General features: G+C 36.2%; 1 protein-coding gene across 1 annotated transcript in view; it reads left to right on the forward strand.

Annotated features, from left to right (window-relative positions):
• Positions 1–25,605, forward strand: part of LOC126187492 (hrp65 protein-like) — a 159,886-nt gene that overhangs the window by 125,808 nt on the left and 8,473 nt on the right. Inside the window, exon 11 of the transcript XR_007537747.1 lies at positions 15,933–16,017. The gene's annotated coding sequence lies outside the window, so the exon portion shown is untranslated. The remainder of the gene's footprint in view (positions 1–15,932; positions 16,018–25,605) is intronic.

Here is a 25,605-nt window from a genome sequence, read left to right on the forward strand (position 1 = left end):
TCATCCCTTATAATGATCAGTTTCTGAGTATGTTTATGTGGAACAGCCACGAGAAGGAATATTTATGATTGTAATAATGAAAGAACTACATTTTAGATGGCTAACACATCTGTTATAGAACATGGGATAATCATCCTAGAATGCTGACATACAGGAAACCATACTCTGGATATCAAATGACGAAGCACTTGGGGCCCCGTTGCTCATATGGAACAATTTGAGATTGCCATTTTGTATGTATAGCTCTAAAAGCTAGTGAAGCTGCCTTTTCTGTGAGTAGTTTTAACTGGCTGACTTTAAAGTGTATAATGGGATGTACCAGATAAGAAAGTAAATAATTGAAAATAGTGCTTTCGCAGTTTTGTGTGGAAGATATAAGAATGTCTTTTAATAAAGCTGTGGAGCATGAAATAACATCGACTGACAGTTCAGAGCGAACAAACTACCTGCCATTTTACACCAAATGCAGTACCCAGCACACATACATGTCATTCGCATCTGGCCAACATTTCATATATTTTGCATGCAAAAGGAGGACCAGCATGATGTTACGTAAATAATCTTGATGTTCTGGCTGATGGGTGTTTAACACAGTATTACACATTACAAATTATAAAGGTAAGCAGAGAATATATTAGTTCATTTTACAGTGTTTCCCGAGTTGGTAATTATTATGTAAGAGAAGTTAATATTGTTTGGACAAGGAACATAAAATCAGATCGACAAATTTAACTTTTTGGTACCAGCAATACTACATTGTGTCACTGAAAGTTCCGCTTGATTGTAGTCTAAACTAGTTTTTTCGTCCTTGACAGTAACTGCATCATTAACTGATAGAAACAACAGATTACATAAAATGTGTAACCTGTGTATAGATAAACCTTGTACACTATACAACCAATGAAGGATTACACCTTTCGTAATACAAGCTACACTTGATGAACAGTTGAATTGAGCACGTCTAATCAGTATGCCCAAATGATTGCGAAATCTCGTCATGGGCTCCAAAAGACAAGTGAAAGTTTTGCTGACAAAGCCTGATGCGTTGCTTACCAACAGTTGTCCACAAATACTAGAGATTAGTCAGAACTGGGTTAAAGATAGATACATTTCAAATTGTGACCTTGCAGACAATATAAGTACTCATGTTTTTAGTGTTCTGGAATCCATTCAGATGTAATTCTGTGGCTATGAGGTGATAGGTTATCTAGCTGAGGACCCATGCAAATGGCTCTAGAAAAAAAACACATGCGTGTGATTGGGCAGTAGCTATCCTGTATTGTACATCAGTGAGGAGCAATAGTAAATGTAGCATTTCCTGCCATGTAGAAATATCCCAGGGGTGAATACATCTGTCACTTGCCTGAATGTTTCCATGCATGCCACATGTGATTTCAGGCATGTACGTAACTTGCAAGTTAGGGTGTACCAATAAGCACAATTTTGTCAACTTTTTTCCATGCTTTGTGTCCATTGGTTGGTGGTTCTGCGCCCATCAAATTTTTGTGCTGTATGGCGATGGATGTAGGTATATGATAGTAATGAGGTATATGATAGTAATGAGGTATATGATAGTAATGAGGTACATGAAACTGCCAGTGTTAATTCCTGTTCACATAAATGTATAACCTTGGTGATTATTTCATCAAGTAAACATGGCATTTAATGTTATGGTTTTTTAAATGTGAGTGAATTTGTCAATCTCTATAAACAGTGACTGACCAAGCAACAGAAAGGTTGTCTTCCATCTGGCATGTTCTATCCAGTCACTTCAGGCACATGAGATTAGTGTTACTGGAGTGTTTGATGCTCCCCCCACCCCCCTCCACAAAAAAGCTGTTCCTTGAACATTCCCGCCCCTGGGGCTATACACCTCTAAGCTGAGTTAAGGTTCAGCTGCAATTTAGATTAGATTAGATAAGTACTTGTTCCATAGATCACGAATAAGACACTTCGTAATGATGTGGAATGTGTCAGCTTAATAAAAGGTGTCTGTACAAGATATTACATTACACAAAATATTAAAAGCCACTTCATATTTTTAATTTTTTTTTTTTGGGGGGGGGGGGGGGGGGGGAATTACCCACTTCCTATATCCAAAAATTCATCTAATGAGTAGGAGGAGTTGCCATTAAGAAATTCTTTTAATTTCCTTTTAAATGCTATATGGGTATCTGTCAGACTTTTGATGCTATTAGGTAAGTGACCAAAGACTTTTGTGACAGTATAATTTATCCCCTTCTGAGCCAAAGTTAGATTTAACCTTGAGTAGTGAAGATCATCCTTTCTCCTTGTGTTGTAGCCATGTACACTGCTATTACTTTTGAATTTGTTCGTATTGTTAATAACAAATTTCATAAGTGAATATATATATTGTGAGGCTACAGTGAAGATCTCTAGCTCTTTAAATAAGTGTCTGCGGGATGATCTTGCATGAGCTCTGGCAGTTATTCTGATAATGCGCTTTTGTGCAATGTACACTCTTTTACTCAATGATGAGTTACCCTTAATATGATGTCATACGAAAGCAGAGAATGAAAATAGGTGTGGTAAGCTAATTTACTGAGATGTAAATCACCAAAATTTGCAATGATCCCAATAGCATAAGTAGCTGAACTCAAACATTTCAGCAGATACTCAGTTCAACCCCTCATCAGTGCATACACATAGAAATTTTGAATATTCTACCTTAGCTACAGATTTCTGATCGAAGTCTATATTTATTAATGGTGTCATTACATTTACTGTGTGGAACTGTATGTACTGTGTTTTGTCAAAGTTTAATGAGAGCCCATTTGCAGAGAACCACTTAATGATTTTCTGAAAAACCTTGTTTACAATTTCACCAGTCAATTCTTGTCTGTTGGGTGTGATAGCTATACTTGTATCATTCGCAAAAAGTACCAGCTTTGCATCTTCGTGAATATAGAATGGCAAGTCAATTAATATATATTAGGAACAGCAGTGGACCCAAGACTGAACCTTGCAGCACCCCATTCTTGATTGTTCCCCAGTTTGAGAAATCAGCAGTTTTTTGCATATTATGTGAACTGCTTATTTCAACTTTCTGCACTCTTACAGTTTAGGTATGGTTTAAACCATTTGAGCACTGTCCCATTCATACCACAGTACTTCAGCTTATCTAGAAGTATTCCATGATTTACGCAATCAAAAGCTTTTGAGAGATCACATAAAATCCCAATAGGTGACTTTCGGTTACTCAGAGCATTGTACAATAATTTTGGATAAGGCAGTCAGAAGAGAGATTGGGCAGTAGTTGTTGACATCAGACATATCCCATTTTTTATGCGGTGGTTTAACAATGGCATACTTCAGTCTATCTGGGAAAATACCGTGCTTCAGAGAGCTATTACATATGTGGCTAAGAATCCCACTTATCTCTTGGGAACAAGCTTTATTATCCTGCTAGAAATGCCATCAATTCCATGTGAGCTTTTATTCTTGAGAGAGTTTATCATCTTCCTAATTTCATAAGGAGAGGTGGATGGAACTTCAATTGTATCAAATGGTGTGGGTAAGGCCTCTTCCATTAACTGCCTTGCTTCTTCTAATGAACCTTTAGATCCTATTTTCTCTACAACATTTAAAAAATGATTATTCAAAATGTTTTCAACTTCCAGCTTGTTGTTTATCAAGTTTCCATTTGCTTTGATAGTGATGCTGTCATCCTTTACTCTTGGTTGCAGTGTCTCCCTTGTAATAATATTCCAAATTCTTTTGATTTTGTGATCAGAGGTATTAATCTCAGACATGATACACATGCTTCTGGACTTTTTAATAAGCTTTCTTAACGTAGCACAGTAGTTTTTATAATGTTTGGCTGTTTCTGGGTCATTACTCTTTCTTTTAGTTAGATACAGTTCCCTTTTGTGGTTAAAAGATATTTTTATTCCTTTGCTAAGCCAAGGTTTTTTGCATGGTTTCTTATAATTAGATTTAACTACTGGAACAGTTCTCGAATTCTCTTACAAGTGTATCATGAAATAAGTTACATTTTAAATTAGCATCGGGTTCCTTGTACACCTCATCCCAGTCTAACTGCTGAAGATTTTCTCTGAAATTTCTAATTGTTGAGTCATTAATTGAATGCACAACTTTGGAGGGTAGTTTTGAATTACTGAATGGAGCTATGTCATATACGGTACTGTAACTAGCTGAGCATCATGATCAGAAAGGCCATTCTCAACATGTCAAAAATTTATGTTTTTAAACCTATCTTGGTCTATAAAAGTGTTATCTATCAATGTGCTGCTGTCCTTTACTACCCGACTAGGGCAATTAATGACAGATGTTAAATTGAAACAACTGAGAAAGACTTCCAGGTCATTCTTCCTATTACACTCTTTCAGTGAATCAACATTGAAGTCTCCTCAAATAATAATTTCCTTTCCCCTATCTGACAGATAGCTCAACACGGCATCCAAGTTTTATAGGAATAAATGAAAATTTCCTGAAGGGGACCTATATACTGTATATACTGTTGAAATTATAAAAAAGCTCTCCTTAAGTTTAAGCTGACAGGCACATGCTTCTATATGTTGCTCTAGACAAAACTTTTTTTCTGTCTAAGCTTTATACACAGTGATAACTTTTGACATATGTGGCAACTCCTCCTCTCACCTTATTCTCTCTGCTCATATGTGCAGCTAGTTTATAACCACTGATATTTACCTTTTTCATATCAGACACAGTGTGATGATGCTCAGACAGGCATAGTATATCTATTACATTATAAGAGTCAACGTAATCTAAAGAAACCAGGAGCTCATCTATTTTATTCTTCAATCCCGGAATATTTTAGTGAAAAATGGTAACATTATTTTTTACTTTACTTTTGTGAGAATCTTTTTTCTTTAATCCACCAATATTTTGGTTAAATATGGTAACATTATTATTTGCTTTCTTGTTGTGAGAATTTTGTGAGTTTTGGGCCTCTTTAGCACCTGCCTGCCTGAACTTCTCATTGGTAACTGAAATTAGTCTAAAAAGAGGTACATCCATGAGTACTAGTGTCCCACCTTATGGATTTCACTAACAACCCTGCCAGTTCACCCTTCCTTTCCCTTCCCTTTCCTATTTGTTTTGGCTAATCATTTAAAGACACAGATTTTGGGAGCAACTGCAACTTGATATGAAATGAAGATGTAATCTGTCATTGTATGTACTGTAAACATCAGCAAAGTGCCACAAAAGGAACAGTGATTTGAAAGTGGGAAAAAACTGAACAGATTTAGATTCTCAACTGCTCATATTTTTTAATCTGTAGCAGAGGAATTGTTTTCTTGCTATTCTCTACAGTAAGTTGCAAGTTAGGTATGCCATTAGTGGCAGTCTTCAATCAGTGGGAGCCAATTTTCTTGGTATAGGTTTACACGTATATTGCAACTCCCCTGGTCAAATACAAAATTTCATCTATCAGTGCTAACCCTAGTCACATGCCACTTGTAAAAAAAAATAAAATAATTGCCAGCAGCACAGTTAAAAACATTGCCATATTCATGTGGAGTAGTAAGAAATCGCTTGCGTTAGGCCAGTTGACCTTCTGATAGAGCTGCTGGGGCATCAGGAGTGTATAGAATAAAATCAGATTGTTGATAAGGTGAGAGCTGAGTTAATGTTAGGCTTATCTTTCCTAATAAAAATATGTCAGTCAGTTTTCACCTCTCACCTTTAACCCCATGTTCAGTTATCCAGTCAGTAGTCCTTGATAATGATACCTTCCTAGTGCACTTTCTGCAGTTATCAGAAGTGAAATGGTTTTGGTTTGATTCTTTGGGTTAGGAATTAAAAATTTCCCTTGCAGATTGAATCAATATTAAGTGCTGTATTTTTATTAAATTTATTGAATTTTGGATTGGGGTCTCAGTATTTTTTAATTTTGGAAGATTAGACCAAATATTTATTTCATTTTAACTATAGCAGAAGAAAGCTTGCATAATTCAGCACAGTCGAAAGGAAAGTAGTGTTAACACCTTCGTGTGCATTCAGTGGATGGATATGGCAGTGTAGTTAATTTAGCCTGAGTTGTCAAATATTGGGCTGAACCACCAGGAAATTGTACATTATTCTGGAATTCTGTCATTTTGTGTGGTATACTGTGACCTCCATTAGTGTTCCAAAATATATATTTAGTGATAATTCATAAAAGCTATTTCTCTGTTCAGGTAAAATGTAAAGGGACACTCCATTTATTCAACAACAACCCACTTTCACCAGGTGGTACATTGGAAGGAGCATATAAAACCACATTGAAATGTGGAGGATGGGAGGGGGGGGGGGGGGGTGCTACAATAGCCCAAAGTAACCACCAAATCGCCCTCACCCCCTTTCCTCGACCTAACAGTACGTTCAGCGACAGGTGCTCTCTCAATGTCTGCAGTACGTGAATGAATGAAACTATTGATATGTCCATGTGGTAACTTAGCTGTTTACAAAAAGCATTAAAAAATCAGAATAATACAAATATGGTCAAATGATTTGTCTAAAGTGAGAAATAAAATAGAGAAAAATTAATGCGCCTTTGGATGATGCTGAAAATGATGTACAGCAATTTGAACAGTGAAGCAAAAATGCGCTTGGCATTGGTTGACAAAGCAGCAGGAACACACCTGTGTTAAATACGTAGAGTGAGCGATAAGCAGTATTGATTGTAAATGGTCTGTGCTATATGGCTCCATTTTATTCTGTATTGTATCCTGGTTTTTTAAATCAGAAAACACGAGTGAGCTGGAACAACAATGTCAACAGCACTTGTAAGGAAAAAACACTTGCTTTACTGATGTTTGTAGTATTGTCTAGTGATAAATTGTTTAGACTGAAAAATTGGTGCACTTTTTACACCATTGGGTATGGATTTTTTACACCATTGTGTATGGAAGATGGAAATTCGTTAAGGCCACACAACAGCAAACTGCATGATATGCATAATCTGCTAGAAAAATATCCTCCGATACTCTTTAAAATTGTTTGCTTCGGATTTGCACATTGAGCTTTAAATTCTCAATCAGCACCTCATTTTCTGTGATTTCAACAATCATTCAGATGTGCATCAAATATTTCTCTAATACAGAATATGTTTCTTCAGTCTATTTTAGTTCATATTTCATTTCATAAAACATTTGGCTTTTTTATTTTGTTCAGAAAACATTAAATACAATATTTACATATTAATTGGTTTATTATTATTATAAATTCATAAATTCTGCTGGGCAACAGTAACTGAAAATGTTAGCAAAGCAGTAGGCAAACTAAGTAGTTCCAGAGCAGAGGACTTCTATGGTTTGTCAAACTTTGTCATAAAGAAGATATCAAGTCCCCTCTAACCACTGTCATTAACCGTAAATTACAGCAAGGTATTTTCCGTGACTGTTTGAAAATAGCAGTAACCATTCCCATATTTAAGAAAGGAGATAAATCAAATCCAAGTAACTATCTCCCTATCTCATTAATCCCAATAATATCTAAAATAATCGAAGACTGTGTTCACCAACAAATGAATCACTATTTTGAGAGGAATAACCTGTTAAGTGACTCACAGTATGGATTCAGGTATAAACTATCAACAGTTAAAGCAGTTGAAAATATTGTTTGTGATACATATGATGGTTTTGAAAACAAATTAATCTCCTGTGCTACTCTCCTAGACCTGAGTAAAGCATTTGACATTGTATCTCATCGTACTTTGATCATGAAATTGACATGGAACAGGACACCCTGAAATTATTAGAATCTTACTTAAGCAACAGAGTACAATTTGTTAGTGTAAATGGACAGCTGTCAAACCCACAAACCATAAAAAGAGGTGTGCCACAGGGCTCCATATATGGGCCCTTCCTGCTTGTAGTGTGTGTTAATGATATGCCACAGTATTTACTTTAACAGTCCTCTATGCGGACAATACAACTTTTATCAATTCAGGGCAGACTTGAATCTGTACGAGAAAAAATCATATAATATTTGAAAAATCGGTTCATTGGTTTAGTGCAAACTCCCTATACGTAAATGGAACAAAAACTGAGGAAATATTCTTTAATTTGAAGGTATCAAACAAAGAGAATAAGTCCATTAAACAGCTAGGAATGATGATTGACCAGAAACTTAGCTGGTATAAACATCACATACATCTGTTCTTACCTTGCACGTGCTATGTTCCTACTTTATAAGCTTAGGAGTAATGTCAGCCATATTCATATTTTGTTTATTTGCACCCCCATCTTTCATATGATATTGTGCTCTGGGGAAATTCTTTCTATTCAGTATCAGTTTTTAGATGGCAAAGAAAAGCTTTTCGATGTATAGTGGGTTTATCTCCTAGGGATACATGCAGGGAACATGTCAAAAAACTTATGACAGTTCCTTGTTTGTACATAGATTATTGCTTATTGCACATAAAAGAAAACATAGCTCAATATCCCCTTAGGTCATCTGTCCACACCCATAATACAAGATGGAACCACGCAATTGATCTGCCATACTTTAGATTGTCCAAGATACATAATAGTTACAAAAATGTAGCCCTCGAACTGTTTACTATGCTCCCTAAAATTGTACAAACAGTATCTAAAAATAAATTTAAGAGAACATTGGGTCAATGGCTCAAAAGTAAATCATTTTAGCCAGTGGATGAATACAAAGGTGCAGCTCTCCATGCTTCTCGATCCTGTCCAAGCTTCATCTCCCAGTACTTACTGCAACCTACATCCTTCTGAATCTGCTTAGTGTATTCATCTGTTGGTATCCCTCTACGATTTTTACTCTCCACCCTGCCCTCCAATGCTAAATTTGTGATCCCTTGATGCCTCAGAACATGTCTTACCAACCGGTCCCTTCTTCTTGCCAAGTTGTGCCACAAACTCCTCTTCTCCCCAATTCTATTCAATACCTCCCATCTAATTTTCAGCATTCTTCTGTAGCACCACATTTCGAAAGCTTCTATTCTCTTCTTGTCCAAACTATTTATCGTCCGTGTTTCGCTTCCATACATGGCTACACTCCATACAAATACTTTCAGAAACGACTTCCTGACACTTAAATCTATACTCGATGTTAACAAATTTCTCTTCTTCAGAAACGCTTCCCTTGCCATTGCCAGTCTACATTTTATATCCTCACTACTTCGACCATCATCAGTTATTTTGCTCCCCAAATAGCAAAACTCCTTTACTACTTTAAGTGTCTCATTTCCTAATCTAATTCCCTCTCCACCCGACTTAATTCGACTACATTCAATTATCCTCGTTTTGCTTTTGTTGATGTTCATCTTATATCCTCCTTTCAAGACACTGTCCATTCCGTTCAGCTGCTCTTCCAGGTCCTTTGCTGTCTCTGATAGAATTACAATGTCATCGGCAAACCTCAGAGTTTTTATTTCTTCTCCATGAATTTTAATACCTACCCAGAATTTTTCTTTTGTTTCCTTTACTGCTTGCTCAATATACAGATTAGCTGTTATAGCATAGAGAAATGTACCTCTGTCTGTAGTAGGACCTAAATTTGGAAAAAACAATATCTAACATATAGGCATACACACATTTCGAATTCTGTATATTTGTATCAGTATCTTAGGATAAGGACATGGTGTTATCAACATGTATATGGTAATGAAATAGTGTCATCAACTTGAATACTCTCCGCTTAATATAAATTTATATAATGTTTTCTTTTTTATATTGAAATTAACACTATATAAAATTCCAAATGTTTGCTTTTGTACTACACTAACATTTATATGATTTATACACTCCTGGAAATGGATAAAAGAACACATTGACACCGGTGTGTCAGACCCACCATACTTGCTCCGGACACTGCAAGAGGGCTGTACAAGCAATGATCACACGCACGGCACAGCGGACACACCAGGAATCTCGGTGTTGGCCGTCGAATGGCGCTAGTTGCGCAGCATTTGTGCACCGCCGCCGTCAGTGTCAGCCAGTTTGCCGTGGCATACGGAGCTCCATCGTAGTCTTTAACACTGGTAGCATGCCGCGACAGCGTGGGCGTGAACCGTATGTGCAGTTGACGGACTTTGAGCGAGGGCGTATAGTGGGCATGCGGGAGGCCGGGTGGACGTACCGCCGAATTGCTCAACACGTGGGGTGTGAGGTCTCCACAGTACATCGATGTTGTCGGCGGAAGGTGCACGTGCCCGTCGACCTGGGACCGGACCGCAGCGACGCACGGATGCACGCCAAGACTGTAGGATCCTACGCAGTGCCGTAGGGGACCGCACCGCCACTTCCCAGCAAATTAGGGACACTGTTGCTCCTGGGGTATCGGCGAGGACCATTCGCAACCGTCTCCATGAAGCTGGGCTACGGTCCCGCACACCGTTAGGCTGTCTTCCGCTCACGCCCCAACATCGTGCAGCCCGCCTCCAGTGGTGTCGCGACAGGCGTAAATGGAGGGACGAATGGAGACGTGTCGTCTTCAGCGATGAGAGTCGCTTCTGCCTTGGTGCCAATGATGGTCGTATGCGTGTTTGGCGCCGTGCAGGTGAGCGCCACAATCAGGACTGCATACGACCGAGGCACACAGGGCCAACACCCGGCATCATGGTGTGGGGAGCGATCTCCTACACTGGCCGTACACCACTGGTGATCGTCGAGGGGACACTGAATAGTGCATGGTACATCCAAACCGTCATCGAACCCATCGTTCTACCATTCGTAGACCGGCAAGGGATCTTGCTGTTCCAACAGGACAATGCACGTCCGCATGTATCCCGTGCCACCCAACGTGCTCTAGAAGGTGTAAGTCAACTACCCTGGCCAGCAAGATCTCCGGATCTGTCCCCCATTGAGCATGTTTGGGACTGGATGAAGCGTCGTCTCACGCGGTCTGCACGTCCAGCACGAACGCTGGTCCAACTGAGGCGCCAGGTGGAAATGGCATGGCAAGCCGTTCCACAGGACTACATCCAGCATCTCTACGATCGTCTCCATGGGAGAATAGCAGCCTGCATTGCTGCGAAAGGTGGATATACACTGTACTAGTGCCGACATTGTGCATGCTCTGTTGCCTGTGTCTATGTGCCTGTGGTTCTGTCAGTGTGATCACGGTGTTCTTATTTCAATTTCCAGGAGTGTATGTACATAGTTACATGAGTATATAACCATCTTTATACTGTAGTTGAACTTATTGACGAAGCCCATAGTATAAGAAAATACTCAATGGCTAATAGATTATTATTATTATTATTATTATTATTATTATTATTATTATTTGAAGAGTATGTAGATGAAGAGAAAGCAAATGAGGGGTTGATTGAGATTTTAAATTTCAGTGTTCAACTTAGGATTTTAAGGAGTCCTAGAGGATGTTTGTCTGTGGATTTTTCGTAATTACTCTTGTCAAGCAATTAAATCCCTTCCAGAATGAATTTTCACCCTAAGTAGTGTGTATGTTCTGAAACTTACATGCAGATTAAATGTGTGTGTGATAGTGTCAAACCTTAGTTCTGTGACTTTATCAGGTTAGTGCTCTGCCAGCTGGGCAATTCAAGCAGTCCCTCACAGCTTTATTTATGCCGCTGCCTAATATCCTACCTCCCAAGCTTATACTTTTTTTCCTCCCCCAGGAGTGCTAGTCCTGCAAGATATGCAGGAGAAATTATTTAAGGTTTGGAAGGTAGGAGATTAGGTACTGATGGAAGTAAAGCTGTGAGAGCGCATCATGAGTTAGGCTTGTATAGCTCAGCTGGTAGGAAGTTTTTAATTAAATACTTTTTTGCAGAATTAGACCAATGCTAATCCAGTTTGTAAGTGGGGAAGAGTTTTATCCAGGCATCAATTGGTAATGTGTGTCCTTGTGGTAATAAACAGATCTAGATTCAGTACACTTCAGCATTGTGCGCACAGCTTCTGAAGAGATATCATTGACCTTCATAAGAAACCTATTGCAGTCTTACTTGATGATATGGTAATTTTTATTGTTTTGTAAGTCTTCAGTGTGAGCTAAGTGCGAAGGTCAGGCTTAAAATGAGATCTAGGACTGTTGTCAGCAGATTACTGAAACTTTGTGAATGAAAGTTAAAAAAACACCTATTGATGCAAGATAGTGTAGAAGCAATTAAAATAATCTTAAATGGGTGTTACAGTGCTATCTTATGTTGCATCACAAATGGAAGAATAAAATAGTAACGGTTTATATTATCAAAGAAAAAGACTGGTAAACTACTTCCTTATTGCTATAAGTGTGTTTTCCACAAGTTCAAGATACAGTATTTAGTATGTAGAAAAAATATGAAGAAAGCCATGTGGACCATTATGTTGATAAACAATAATTCAACAACAGGGAAAGAAGTGGTGAACCTCAGTACCTAACCTATTTATAGCTGAAAAAGGCTTTTTAAAAGTCTTAAGAACTTTGGCATGCAAATTTGAGGAAAATAAAGCTCACTTTGGTAACTTAATAATGAGGAAGATTTAAATTTTTGAGAAAAGGTTATGTAGCAAAAATTCAGCAGTTTAGAAAATGAAAATTATAGTGACTTAAGTGTTGAATTTCATGTGTAACAATTCAGATGGAAAAATAGTGTACTCTACTTTTGAGTTGCTAAATTTTACCTCAGTACAGTAATTGGATTCCTTTCTAACATCTTCTGTTATGGGTACTACACATTGAAAGTCTGAACAGCATATTATTAGTTTTTGAGAAGACTTTTTTCAGCATCAAAATTTTGGCATAATTCAGCATAAATAATTTCTCTACTTTCTATGGCAATGTACATTTCTGATATGATCTCCAAAATATTTTAGTGTCTCATTGTTGCTGAACACACATCATGAACGGCAACAAATTTGGTCAGTCTAATAATGTAGAAACATTTCATTCATTGCCTGCTGTTTCTTGGACAACCACTAAATGAGCCAAAACATTGTGACTGTGTTATTGAATGGTGGTGGTGGTGGTGGTGGTGGTGCAGGCACATGATGCCATAGTGAAAGTATGTAAGTGAAGCAGTTGACTTGTTTAATGTCAATGGATTTCTCCCATTTGCAGTACAAGGGCTAATGTTGTGGTCTTCTGCTTGGAAAAACGTAAACGATGAGTGATTGTCTGTTTGCTTGCTGCCGTTGTGAGCATCTATTGAAAGTGGTTGAAAGACAATGAAACCATGAATAGGTGACAAGATATTGGATGTGTGCCTCATCAGACGTCAGAGGCTTGCCTATTCTGTGAAACAAGATACGTGGTGGTCTGTGGCTGATTTGTTGACCTAAGCAGACAAAAGTGTTTGGTGCAAACCTTTCAGCACACATAATTGACTGTAGGGCTCAAAAGCTGTGCATTTCAGTGTTGACTCAATGACATCATTTAAGATCGCAGTCTGCACAGGATTAGAGAGATTGGATATGGATCAGTGGAAACATGTTGCCTGGTCAGGCGAACAGTTACTTGTGACAAAGTCAGTGGTTGTGGCTGTATAGATGTTAGTCCTGGCAAACTATTGCTCAAAACATGCAATTTCCCATTAACGCAGCTCAGGGACATGAGCCTGACTTCCTTGAGGCATGTGGTATTAATTGAAAGTACCATAACTGCTGTAGACTGTGACATTGCTGACCATCTGCGTTCCTAGTGCTTGATGTCTTCTCTGATAGCAATGGCATGTTGTGGCAGGATAACTGCCTTTGTCACAAGGACAAAACTGTGCTACAGTTGTTTGAGTAGCACAATATTAAACTTGTGTTGGTGTCGTGACCACCAGATTTGCCTGATCTGTACCCAATGGGACGCATTTGAGATGCTATCGGGCACCAGTTCCACACCCACAAACCAACAACCCATAATTTTGTGACCTGTGCAAGACATCCAATACCGCATACTTCTGGAAATGTAAAAAGAACATGTTGAATTCATGCCATTCTGAATTACTGCTACACTACATTTGAAAGATGCATTAATGCCCCTAAAGAGGATATAAAAACACAATATATATGTGGAAATTGCAAGTCTGAAATAGCATAAATGAATCCAAACTTTTAACATTTAGACCAGTGTAATAGCACTAAATTTAGTTTTAATGGGAGGTAAGAATCAGCAGTAACATCTCGTCTGATAAGAAACAATATCTTGCCATATTCAGAAATCGGTTTAGTAAAACAGAAGTAAGTACTGGTGTAAGTGTGTGTGCAATATCGGCGTGTTATTAAAGTTGAAAGGACAGTGTGTGGGGAGGTTCTGCAGTTTCTGTATTATGAGGACACAGCAATTCATTCAGAGCTTGCTACTACACAGTAGAAATGGATGTGTTGAAACTAGTTCATACAAGAGTTGTGTACAGTTGAGAATACATACTTGAACTCGTATTGTGGCAGCAGTATGGGATTATCATCCAATATTTTGCGTGGCTGTAATAGATCATACCAGTTCATCCACTGTGGATGGCAAAATTTATTGTTTAGAGTAGGCTCTCCTTCAACCCTTGTAACAAACTGCATACTTTTACTATTATACCTCCAGCATGATAGAAACATTCACTGATAAGAAACACCCGAAGTGTGATTATTTTTGGCATTATTTAATAGAGCAGGTGTGTTTCTCATGTTAATTCAGGGCATGTGAACAGAAGGCTACATCAGAAAATTTTAGTCTGGGGCGTAGCCTCTTTCAGATTGTTCCTCAAGCTATATTTCAGCAGATTAATTTCTGCTCACATAAGCTTGGGAATTTGAGTCATCTTTGAAGAAAGACCAGGTACTGCATCCTGGGCCTAAACATTTACCAGAGCTGAGGTATGATTATTCATTATCACTCCTCCTACCGATATGCATTCAGGACGACTGTTCAAACTCGTGTACAGCCATCCTGATTAAGGTTTCCTGTGATTTTCCTAAATCATTTAAGGCAAATGTCAGAATGGTTCCTTTAAAAGGGCGCAGCGTACTTCCTTCCCCATTCTTCCCTAATCCCGTGGGACCGATGATCTCGTTGTTTGGTCCTCTTTCCCCAAATCAACCAACCAACCAACCAACCTGCTCTTACCACTGTTGCTGCTCTCTATCAATGCCGTGTGGTTCTGTTTGCAGCACTTGTAGTCTTTACTCAGTATTGATGATGTACAGTTCTTCCATTCTAATCACTTATGCACCATATTACTTATAAAAGTTTGTTTCTGACGAATCTGCCCTTCGTGTTGTAATTTTCACAGGTGATAGTGTAAGATCCAACAAATGTGTCTAAAGTTGATACGGGTACAAAATCAGTACACCATGCTCAATATTAATTTTAATCAGCCAATTTCATATATCTGATTTTCAGTGATTAGCAGTCGTTGTGTACAGACAAGTTTAGCAAGAACATGTCGCACATTTGTCAGTATGGACGACATAAACAGCAAAGCCACAAAAAACAGGATCAGTTGTTACTCGTGGATCAGCCTCAGTATTATGGCATGAACTTGTCCAGTAATTAAATACATAATTTGACCACATTCTTGATAATTATGCATCACTGTAAAAATTGGCCCTGTATTATATGTTAATGACATCAGTTTCTAATCATATGCCATTTTGTCAAAATGTTTACCAACAAATAAAATGTTGCTCTTGGATGGTTTTGTCTGCCCTCGGATGGTTTTGTCTGTAGTTAATCATTGCAATAATATTGATAGCCTCTAATGCAGGGTATTGCACTTCAGTTTGGATCCAGCATAAATAATATACTGCTTATCTTAGTCACAGATGGATTGCAAAATAAGTAATTTTCCACATATGTCATATATCTTTGCATATTTGTGACATGGATTCTATTTGTGCCTATGGTTGTAGATAAGAGAACGGAGCCAAACTACAAACTGTTGGTGTATATATTCCTCAGGATTGAACTTTTTTTTTTCCATGATGGGAAATCGCTTCCATTCTCTTGTTGATTAAGCAGAATTAAACAATATTTGTTCTGTTTCACAGGTGAGCTATGAAGATCATTGGCAGAGATACTATGCTGACTGTGAACACTACTATTGATCAGTGCAATGATACACAGTGAGATAAAGTGAGTAACTGTTTCTTTCTGTATGCTGTGGCTGCTTTCTGCAATTTGTTGAAAAACATGTGAAATGTTTAACTGTTAATACTGTGTACCTTGTACTCTTCCCTCCCTCTCTGCCACTTGCCCCCCCCCTCTCCCTCCCTCCAAGGTGTTCATGTCTGCTTGACACTAATTCGTAGAGGTGAATTAGTATACATGCCTTAATATAAATTATATTATGTGCTAAAAAACAAATTCGTTTCCCCAGATTACTGTAAACATAGTTCTAAATTTGTTAAAATTGTTAGTCGACCAAAATATTATTGCACCTGGGAGTGAAGGTGCTTTGGTCAGCTTATCATGAGGTTTTGTCCTGTTGTTTCACTGTGGTAAGCTGAACCACTCAATATATCCACAACTGTTTTCCTTATTCACGACTGTAGTTGTTTACTGTAACGTCACTGTGTTTACAATAAAAGCCACTGGAGACAAAGTGCAATAATATCACATTACAGTAGTACTTGTTTAAAAATAACTCTACATTGGTAAATTGTTAATTCCAAGGTAATTTTACTAGTGTTGTGTATACAATTAAGGATACAAAGTTGGGCTCCTTAAATGACAGCCAGAGTTATTCTTTTGTTTCGACAGTGCTGACGCAAATGAAACACTAAATGTAAATATTGATCTGTGTGTTTTGTACACACTCAGAGGAAGACATGTTACTTACTTGGAAGTTGTTCTTTCAGTATTTTAGACTTGTGTCAAAGTGATAACACAAATGCTCCTGCAAATACTACACGCTGTCATTATATTAGAGAAGGAAAGTTGCTACTCACCATATAGTGAAGATGCTGAGTCGCAGTAGGCACAACAAAAATATTCGCACAATTATATCTTTTTGTTTGCCTATGGCGACTCAGCATCTCCGCTATATGGTGAGTAGTAGCTTTCCTTCTCTAATATAGTTACATTACATTCTGGATTTTCCATTGTTTGATTTTTACATCCTGTCATTATTGAGATACATTTAATAAATATTCACCAGTGATTGTCCACCCCACCCCACCCTCTGCTTTTTGTAACGTACATTTTTTGGTGCGACAAATGAAGTTCTATGATGGCCTCCACTGTATTACATGAAACATAATCATTTTGTGTCACAGTATGCATGTAATATCCCACACTTCAGGAACATTAAATCGGCTGTAAATTAATGCCATGTCTGGAACAGTTATGGTAAATTTCATGACAGCCTCGAAATTCAGTGGTGGCTACCGCTGTCAGCTCACCACTGTGAAACGTCTCTGGTATATGCAAGAAATAACAACAAACTTTCTTCACAGTAGTGCGCAATGTTGATTGTTTTCAAACACTGATTTTCCGATCTTTGCAGCAGCAGCAGCAGCAGCAGCAGCAGTAGTAGTAGTAGTAGTAGTAGTAGTAGTAGCAGGAGCAGTAGTAGTAATGCGTAGTTTTCCTAAGAATCTTTTCCTGATAGATGTGGCATTTTACACCTTGATTATTAGAGGAAGAAAGACTGATACAAAAATATTTTTCTCAATTGAGATTTGAACTGAATATTACAGGTAGTTCCCCACCAGCAGAAATGCTGGACCATTGTATTAATATGTTGCTGCAATAATGAGAACTGTCATTACTCTGGTGATAAAGATACAAAGCTCACAACTTAAAAAAGAAAACTTTACACATTGCTCCAGGAGGCATTGTCAGTATTAAAGGATATGACAACAACAATCATTCTAAGCAAAAAGTCTAGTAATAATGGGTTCTAAAATGCGTACCTTAAGAACTTTGAGCACTACTTTGGTAGAAATGTATTTCACATTAGTGGAGATGAACTGCTCATAGCTCTTAAGGTACACATTTTAGAGCTTGTATTGATAGATTTTTTTTTTGTTCCAATGATTGTTACTGGCAGATATCCTTCAGTTTATTGGGAAATTGGTGTGCAATGAGAGTTGCCATATATTTCCCACTGTATTACTTAGTCTCAACTACACGAATTGTGGGAACAGTAAATTTCCATAATGGACCTATCTGAAGCATATTTGAAGATCTTGTGCTCTTAAGTGAACCTGCACTCTACTGAGAAATGATGTGACATGCTGAAGGAAAACCAAAATAACCTTCAGAGTTTATTCGTGTTTTGTAGCTAGCGTACGTGGCTGAAGCACAGCTAAGAATAAGAATAGGGTTTTAAAGCATATTGTTTGAATTGATTGTGCTCCATACAGTATTAATTCTATTTACAGTAGATATTTTTCTTGGAAATGCAGACAACAGTAAAGTACTCTGCCAAGTTGTCTGTAAAAGCAGATACTGAGTATAGATGAATGTATATTTCCTTCAGCAAAAGTGGTCAGATATTATTATGCTGGGTGAAAGGTGCACTTTATGACTCCAAATATCAGTAAGTCACCTCCTAGTGGCAGTGCTTGTGTGTGGTGTAGTGTTGGGTTGGATCATTTTCTGCGGATTACGAATGAATGTTTCACAGATTAACTGGTAAGCTCAACACAGTTCAGTGAACTTGCATATAGGGAATGCGATAATTCCATCAGTGTAACAATGACATTCTGAGGGATTAATAAGTTTTGAGCAGGATCAGAATCTAGCACATTTCAGCAATGGTGTGAAAATACTAAATGTAGGGCTTAGGGTCAATCCATTTCTAATATTGCTCAACATTTTTGATTTTCTTGATTTTTTTTATCATGTGTTCCCTATAGGCAGGCATTCACAAAACTGTTGTAAAAATTTTATGAGTCATGGTTTTTTTTTTTTTTTTTTTTTTTTTTTTTTCTGGCAGCCGTTTTTACAATGGCGGTTGGGCAAATTTTAGTGGAAATAAACGTTTGCGGAAAGTTTAATTGCCATGTTATTTTAAAAGATATCAGAATAATTAAAAAACCACAGTGTGCTCAGCATGAAATGAACTTCAGGCATAATTTTTTTTAATTTCTCTATCATGCAAGAGAGTCACTCAAACTTTCTGTAAATACTCTGAAAACTTTAACAACCTTCACTTTCTAAGGCCTTCAATTTTTATGAAGAAAGAGACTCACTAATAATATGTTATCTCTGTGTTGTGTACTTACATAACTACCTGCAGTAAAAGTTGCAGTCCTGAGAAGGCACTCCTGTTTTTTCTAGAGCTTTTCAAAAATGGTCAAAACCCTTATGATGTCAATTTTTGCAGGTCAATATCTAAAAAGGGACTGAATGAAAACAAGTGAAAGTTTCACACAATTTTCTTGATTCTCATGGGCATATCTCTCAAAACAATTATGACTGAGACTCAACTACATTGAGAGTAATAGATCAGCAAATTTCAGTAAAAACACTACCCCTTGTGCAGTGCAGTGCCAAGTTATCAAACAAGGACTTGAAATTATTACAGTTAAAATTGGTCAAATGATGTTTAAATCATTACACACAATAAATGATCAAATATTTCTACTTTTAAATAACAATGGGCAGAGATAACAATTATCATGAGCTCTAATTCTTAAAATTAACGGTACATTTGTTGTACTACACTTGCATACAGTATATACATAATAATGTTTCTCCATGTATACAGATTTAAAACTTCAGTTGTAACTACTTGCCAGCTGCAATTTTCATTAGGGAGTTAAACAAACACGATATTTCATTGCATAGTTTATCAGTTATGTTGTGTGTTCTACCAGACACTGTTGTGAGTTCCAGTGGAGTCGGCTTTCGTACTGTTTTATTTGCAGGCACCCAAGCAGTGTCATTTTTGGAAAGTTGAAAGGCAGTTCTTGGACCAGAAGGGTGAAAGAAATGCACCAAAACATAATTGTTATCTTCACTTTTCTCTTCAATTTTTCCAAGCTACCACTTCTCATCATACATACAAACAACAAATTGTTATTCGTAAAAGATGATACATTTGTAAAACGTATTGAAGTTTGATGATCATCAAAGTTGGAGCCTTTGGAAGTAACATCTTATTTGATTGTCACTTATGGGAACATATCTGTGATAACTTCTTGTTCCTTTCAATGGTAAACAACAAACAAATCTTTCAGCCAGCGTTGTTTTGATTTGTTCAATTTCAGTTGAAGAAACAAATATATATCTAATTCCAGTAATATTCTGTTGACGGTATTTGAACAAATCGTGTGAAGTGAGGATCTGTTCTGTGTAAGGTCTTTGAAGGGAAGCTCGTGTAACTTTTCTTTTTGTTGTTCCGCTTATCCCGTCGCAAGAATTCTTTCCGTGTGATGAGGCAAAGAAATTCCACTCTGCTGGTAAACCAAAATCATTTTTGTGGTGGCAGATATTAATGAAGTTTTCTTATATTTGTACTGGCTGCTTGCGCCATCACTAAAGTAGATTATCTTTTCAACATTACGTATGATATTCTTAATTTCTCTAATGAGGTGATGTTAAATTGCATACACAGTCGTAGTATTGTGTTGTAGGTGGTCACTAATTACACAAATAGATTTGCATCACACGTTGTCTTCTTTTTTGAAGTAGATGACAAACATGCAGTGTCGCTTGTGCATTAGTCCAGTGAAAACTTTGAATTTCATCTTGTACTGTAAATGTTTAATTTTCTGCAAAATCACTAAACAGTGGGTTTCTTTCAGATTTTCTTTCGTTTCCTTAAAATATTGAGCTTGAGCTTTTGAGATAAAGTGATGGGATTTTAAAAGCACCAGCTTATCGACAAGAGACTGTAAAAATTCTTCACTGGGCATTACCTGTGTAATAAGCTCAACTCTTATCAGTTTGTACCCATTGTTTGAAAACTACTTCATCAGGCAAGATGTCAAGTTCATTTTTTAAGATATCAAGTAGGGTATCTGGTCCAGGACATACTGCACATATGTCAAGCATACATTTTTCATTATCAATATCACATACTATGAAAGCTATCAGGTCTTTATAATTTGCATTAAGCTTTGCTCCTTCCATCATAAGCTTTGTGTTTTGATTATGCTTGTAAACGCATACAGTATGAGTTCCTGATGAACCCGGAAGAACACACCGCTTTGGTCGTAGAACACAAAACATAGAGCGGCCAATTTTGTTATCTGGGTATTTTTGTTTATAGAGGCTGTAGAGCTCATTCAGCGAGAGAATAATTAACCTTTTCTGCACCTTAACACAGTTGAAACAAATTCCTTTTTACCAGGACACATGCGACTATTGTCATCATCCTCGTAAAATTCTTTAACACTATTAATAAAAACTTCACTTATTTTGTTATCATCTTGTCTTTTCGAAAGATGTGGTAAGATACCTTGATCCATAACTAGCTGCCTAGTTAACTTCACCATGTATTCAGATGCACCAAATTCCTCGATTATTTTTTTCTTTGACCATGATCTTGGCAAGAGGCTAATTATCTTAATTTTGTTACCTTTACTGGAAACTTTGAATTTTTCTTTCATTTTGGTAATAAGTGTATCATACTCACTTTGTACATTTTCTGTACTATTTCCATTCTGAGCATCTAAGTCATTATGGACAGATTCTTCCAATTTTTGCTTGAGAGAACTTGTAATTTTATCAGTTTTTCTTTGTAATTTTATCAGTTTTTCTTTGTAATTTTATCAGTTTTTCTTTGTAATTTTATCAGTTTTTCTTTGTAATTTTATCAGTTTTTCTTTGTAATTTTATCGGTTTTTCTTTGTAATTTTATCGGTTTTTCTTTGTAATTATTTTATCGGTTTTTCTTTGTAATTATTTTATCGGTTTTTCTTTGTAATTATTTTATCGGTTTTTCTTTGTAATTATTTTATCGGTTTTTCTTTGTAATTATTTTATCGGTTTTTCTTTGTAATTATTTTATCGGTTTTTCTTTGTAATTATTTTACCAGTTTTTCTTTGTAATTATTTTACCAGTTTTTCTTTGTAATTATTTTACCAGTTTTTCTTTGTAATTATTTTACCAGTTTTTCTTTGTAATTATTTTACCAGTTTTTCTTTGTAATTATTTTACCAGTTTTTCTTTGTAATTATTTTACCAGTTTTTCTTTGTAATTATTTTACCAGTTTTTCTTTGTAATTATTTTACCAGTTTTTCTTTGTAATTATTTTACCAGTTTTTCTTTGTAATTATTTTACCAGTTTTTCTTTGTAATTATTTTACCAGTTTTTCTTTGTAATTATTTTACCAGTTTTTCTTTGTAATTATTTTACCAGTTTTTCTTTGTAATTATTTTACCAGTTTTTCTTTGTAATTATTTTACCAGTTTTTCTTTGTAATTATTTTACCAGTTTTTCTTTGTAATTATTTTACCAGTTTTTCTTTGTAATTATTTTACCAGTTTTTCTTTGTAATTATTTTACCAGTTTTTCTTTGTAATTATTTTACCAGTTTTTCTTTGTAATTATTTTAACAGTTTTTCTTTGTAATTATTTTAACAGTTTTTCTTTGTAATTATTTTAACAGTTTTTCTTTGTAATTATTTTAACAGTTTTTCTTTGTAATTATTTTAACAGTTTTTCTTTGTAATTATTTTAACAGTTTTTCTTTGTAATTATTTTACCAGTTTTTCTTTGTAATTATTTTACCAGTTTTTCTTTGTAATTATTTTACCAGTTTTTCTTTGTAATTATTTTACCAGTTTTTCTTTGTAATTATTTTACCAGTTTTTCTTTGTAATTATTTTACCAGTTTTTCTTTGTAATTATTTTACCAGTTTTTCTTTGTAATTATTTTACCAGTTTTTCTTTGTAATTATTTTACCAGTTTTTCTTTGTAATTATTTTACCAGTTTTTCTTTGTAGCTGATAGTCGCTGGTCTTTGTTGAACTTTGTTATTTTACGTAAAGGAGATAATTCCAAAGTTTCACAGATTGATTCTACTTGATGCAAAGAATCATCCTCAACCAATTCAAAAGGCCCAGGAAGAAATTCAGGATAATTCTCAACACTAATTGCCACTTTTTCATCTGGTTTATGTACAAATATTCTTGATGTGAAAGTTGGGCATAGAGCTTGTCCAGGAATTAGGTTAATATCCACATGTTTTTTGTTTAGGTGTTCAACTAGTATTTTATGCCAACCGTTTTTAACTGGCTTTTTGTGAGTACCAAATGGGTCACAACACTTTTTACCAAAAATGTGGTTGTATTTGTCTGAATATTTATCTTCTTGGTAATAACAAATATTAGAAATTTCTTTCGAACAAACCTTGTTCTTCAGCTGGCAAGTCACTCACTCTTATTAATTCTTGATGCACTTTCTTCTTGCAGTGTTGTTTATGGCACTGTTCACTTATTAGTTCACCCACGAAACAACTCATTTCAATACTTGAAAAATCTACTATTCTTGAAAACAGTTGAAGATGGGAGACTTCAGATCTACACTTACAAAACCCTTATTCACTTGTTTATTGTCTTGGGTCCTGCAAAGAAAGTAATATGAAAAGTAACTCCAATGGAATTCTGGTAGAACACACAACATAACTGATAAACTATGTGTTTAACTCCCTAATGAAAATTGCAGCTGGCAAGTAGTTACAACTGAAGTTTTAAATCTGTATTCATGGAGAAACATTATGTGTATACTGTATGCAAGTGTAGTACAACAAATGTACCGTTAATTTTAAGAATTAGAACTCTTGATAATTGTTATCTCTGCCCATTGTTATTTACAAGTAGAAAATTCGATCATTTATTATATGTAATGATTTAAACATCATTTGACCAATGTCAACTGTAATAATTTCAAGTCCTTGTTTGATAACTTGGCACTACACTGCCCAAAGGGTAATGTTTTTACTGAAATTTGCTGCTCTGTTACTCTCAATATAGTTGAGTCTGTCATAATTTTTTTGAGAGATATGCTCATGAGAATCAAGAAAATTCTGTAAAATTTTCACTTGTTTTCATTCAGTCCCTTTTTAGATATTGACCTGCAAAAATTGATGTCAGAAGGGTTTTGACCATTTTTGAAAAAGCTCTAGAAAAAACAGGAGTGCATTCTCAGGACTGCAACTTATACTGCAGGTAGTTTTGTAAGTACACAACACAGAGATAACATATTATTAGTGAGTCTTTCTTCCTTCATGAAAATTGAAGGCCTTAGAAAGTGAAGATTGTTAAATTTTTCAGAGTCTTTAGAGAAAGAGTTTGAGTGACTCTCTTGCATGATAGAGAAATTAAAAAAAATTATGCCTGAAGTTCATTTCATGCTGAGCACACTGGTTTTTGAATTATTCTGATATCTCTTAAAATAACATGGCAATTAAACTTTCCCGCAAACGTTGATTTCCACTAAAATTTGCCCAACCGCCATTGTAAAAACGGCTGCCAGAAAAAACTATGACTTATAAAAATTTGTAAAACAGTGTTTTGTGAATGTCTGTCTATAGGGAAGTCATGATGATAAAATCAAGAAAATCAAAAATGTTGAGCAACATCGCGTGGGTGATTTGAAATGGATTGACCCCTTAGTAATCATGCCTGTGGCACTGCATTGCCATCACTCTTGCAGTACTCAGTGCTGAGAATTTCCAGTGAACTGACAATTTCTCAGCCTTGTTTTCATTATCGGTTTTGGATTGGTACTGAGGGTTGGGATCATTTATTTAGAATATTTCCACATGTTTACAACAGTCTATAACAACACTACTGTTTCACACCATACTGCAAAGAAGCAGATTGTACCAAAATTACAGGATAAACATTGAAATGTCATCTTTCAGATTTTCAGCAAATTACTGTATAAAGTGTTGTGAAATGTCACCATAGGTATACATTGAATTGGCAACAAAGTAATTTAGGTAATTATGTGTGTTTGATTTAAAACTGTTAGTTCAGCAGCTGTGCAACAATCACAAATTGACCTCTTTGTTTCATCAGGTTACAGTGATGATCTAGTGCGTGTCTCAAAACAGCTGCTGCTGACAATCTCAAAAAAGGCCCGGTATACTGCAACTGCTGTGCCAGTCCACTGTAGCCGAAATGTTAATAAGAACCGAACTGCTGTGTATAGTGTGTCCCACATAACTTTGCCATCTCTTCTGTTCCTGAAATAAAACACACATGAAAAAGACTCATACAACCGGCAGAAATGAAAAATCCCAACAAGTAAATAAACATCACATCAAAACAAATATATTTTTGTAAAATGGCACAGGTTTTTTCCCCCTACTGAAATGAAAGCTAGAGGTATGTGATGGCAAACTTTTTATCACTGCACTAAATCTTGTACTTCCTAAACAGTGCCACAGCTCCTGCTGTAATGTGATTTGCTTTCACTGTCCTGAAGCCTGTTTTAGGCATTGTTAGTTCTTTGCTGTCGTCATTGTTTCAAAATCAACATTTTTCGAAAGGTATGAAGTTTAGGGCACTGAAAACAAGTCTGCTCTCACGAATAGTACCTCTAGTTTCCTTTTCAGTAGAAAAAACATAATTTGCTATTTTAAAACAAAGAAAGCGATGTTTGTTTACATCGGTGGATTGTGCATTCCTGCATATTCTGTGAGGCCCTGACATAGGTGCATACCTGGCTAATCACATTTTGTTCTGTTTCAGAAATATCAGGTAGCCTTGCTCCTAAAAATGTTTCTTTGTATATGTACTCTTATGCAATATGCG

This window comes from Schistocerca cancellata, chromosome 5 (genome assembly GCF_023864275.1).
Source record: "Schistocerca cancellata isolate TAMUIC-IGC-003103 chromosome 5, iqSchCanc2.1, whole genome shotgun sequence".
NCBI lineage: Eukaryota > Metazoa > Arthropoda > Insecta > Orthoptera > Acrididae > Schistocerca > Schistocerca cancellata.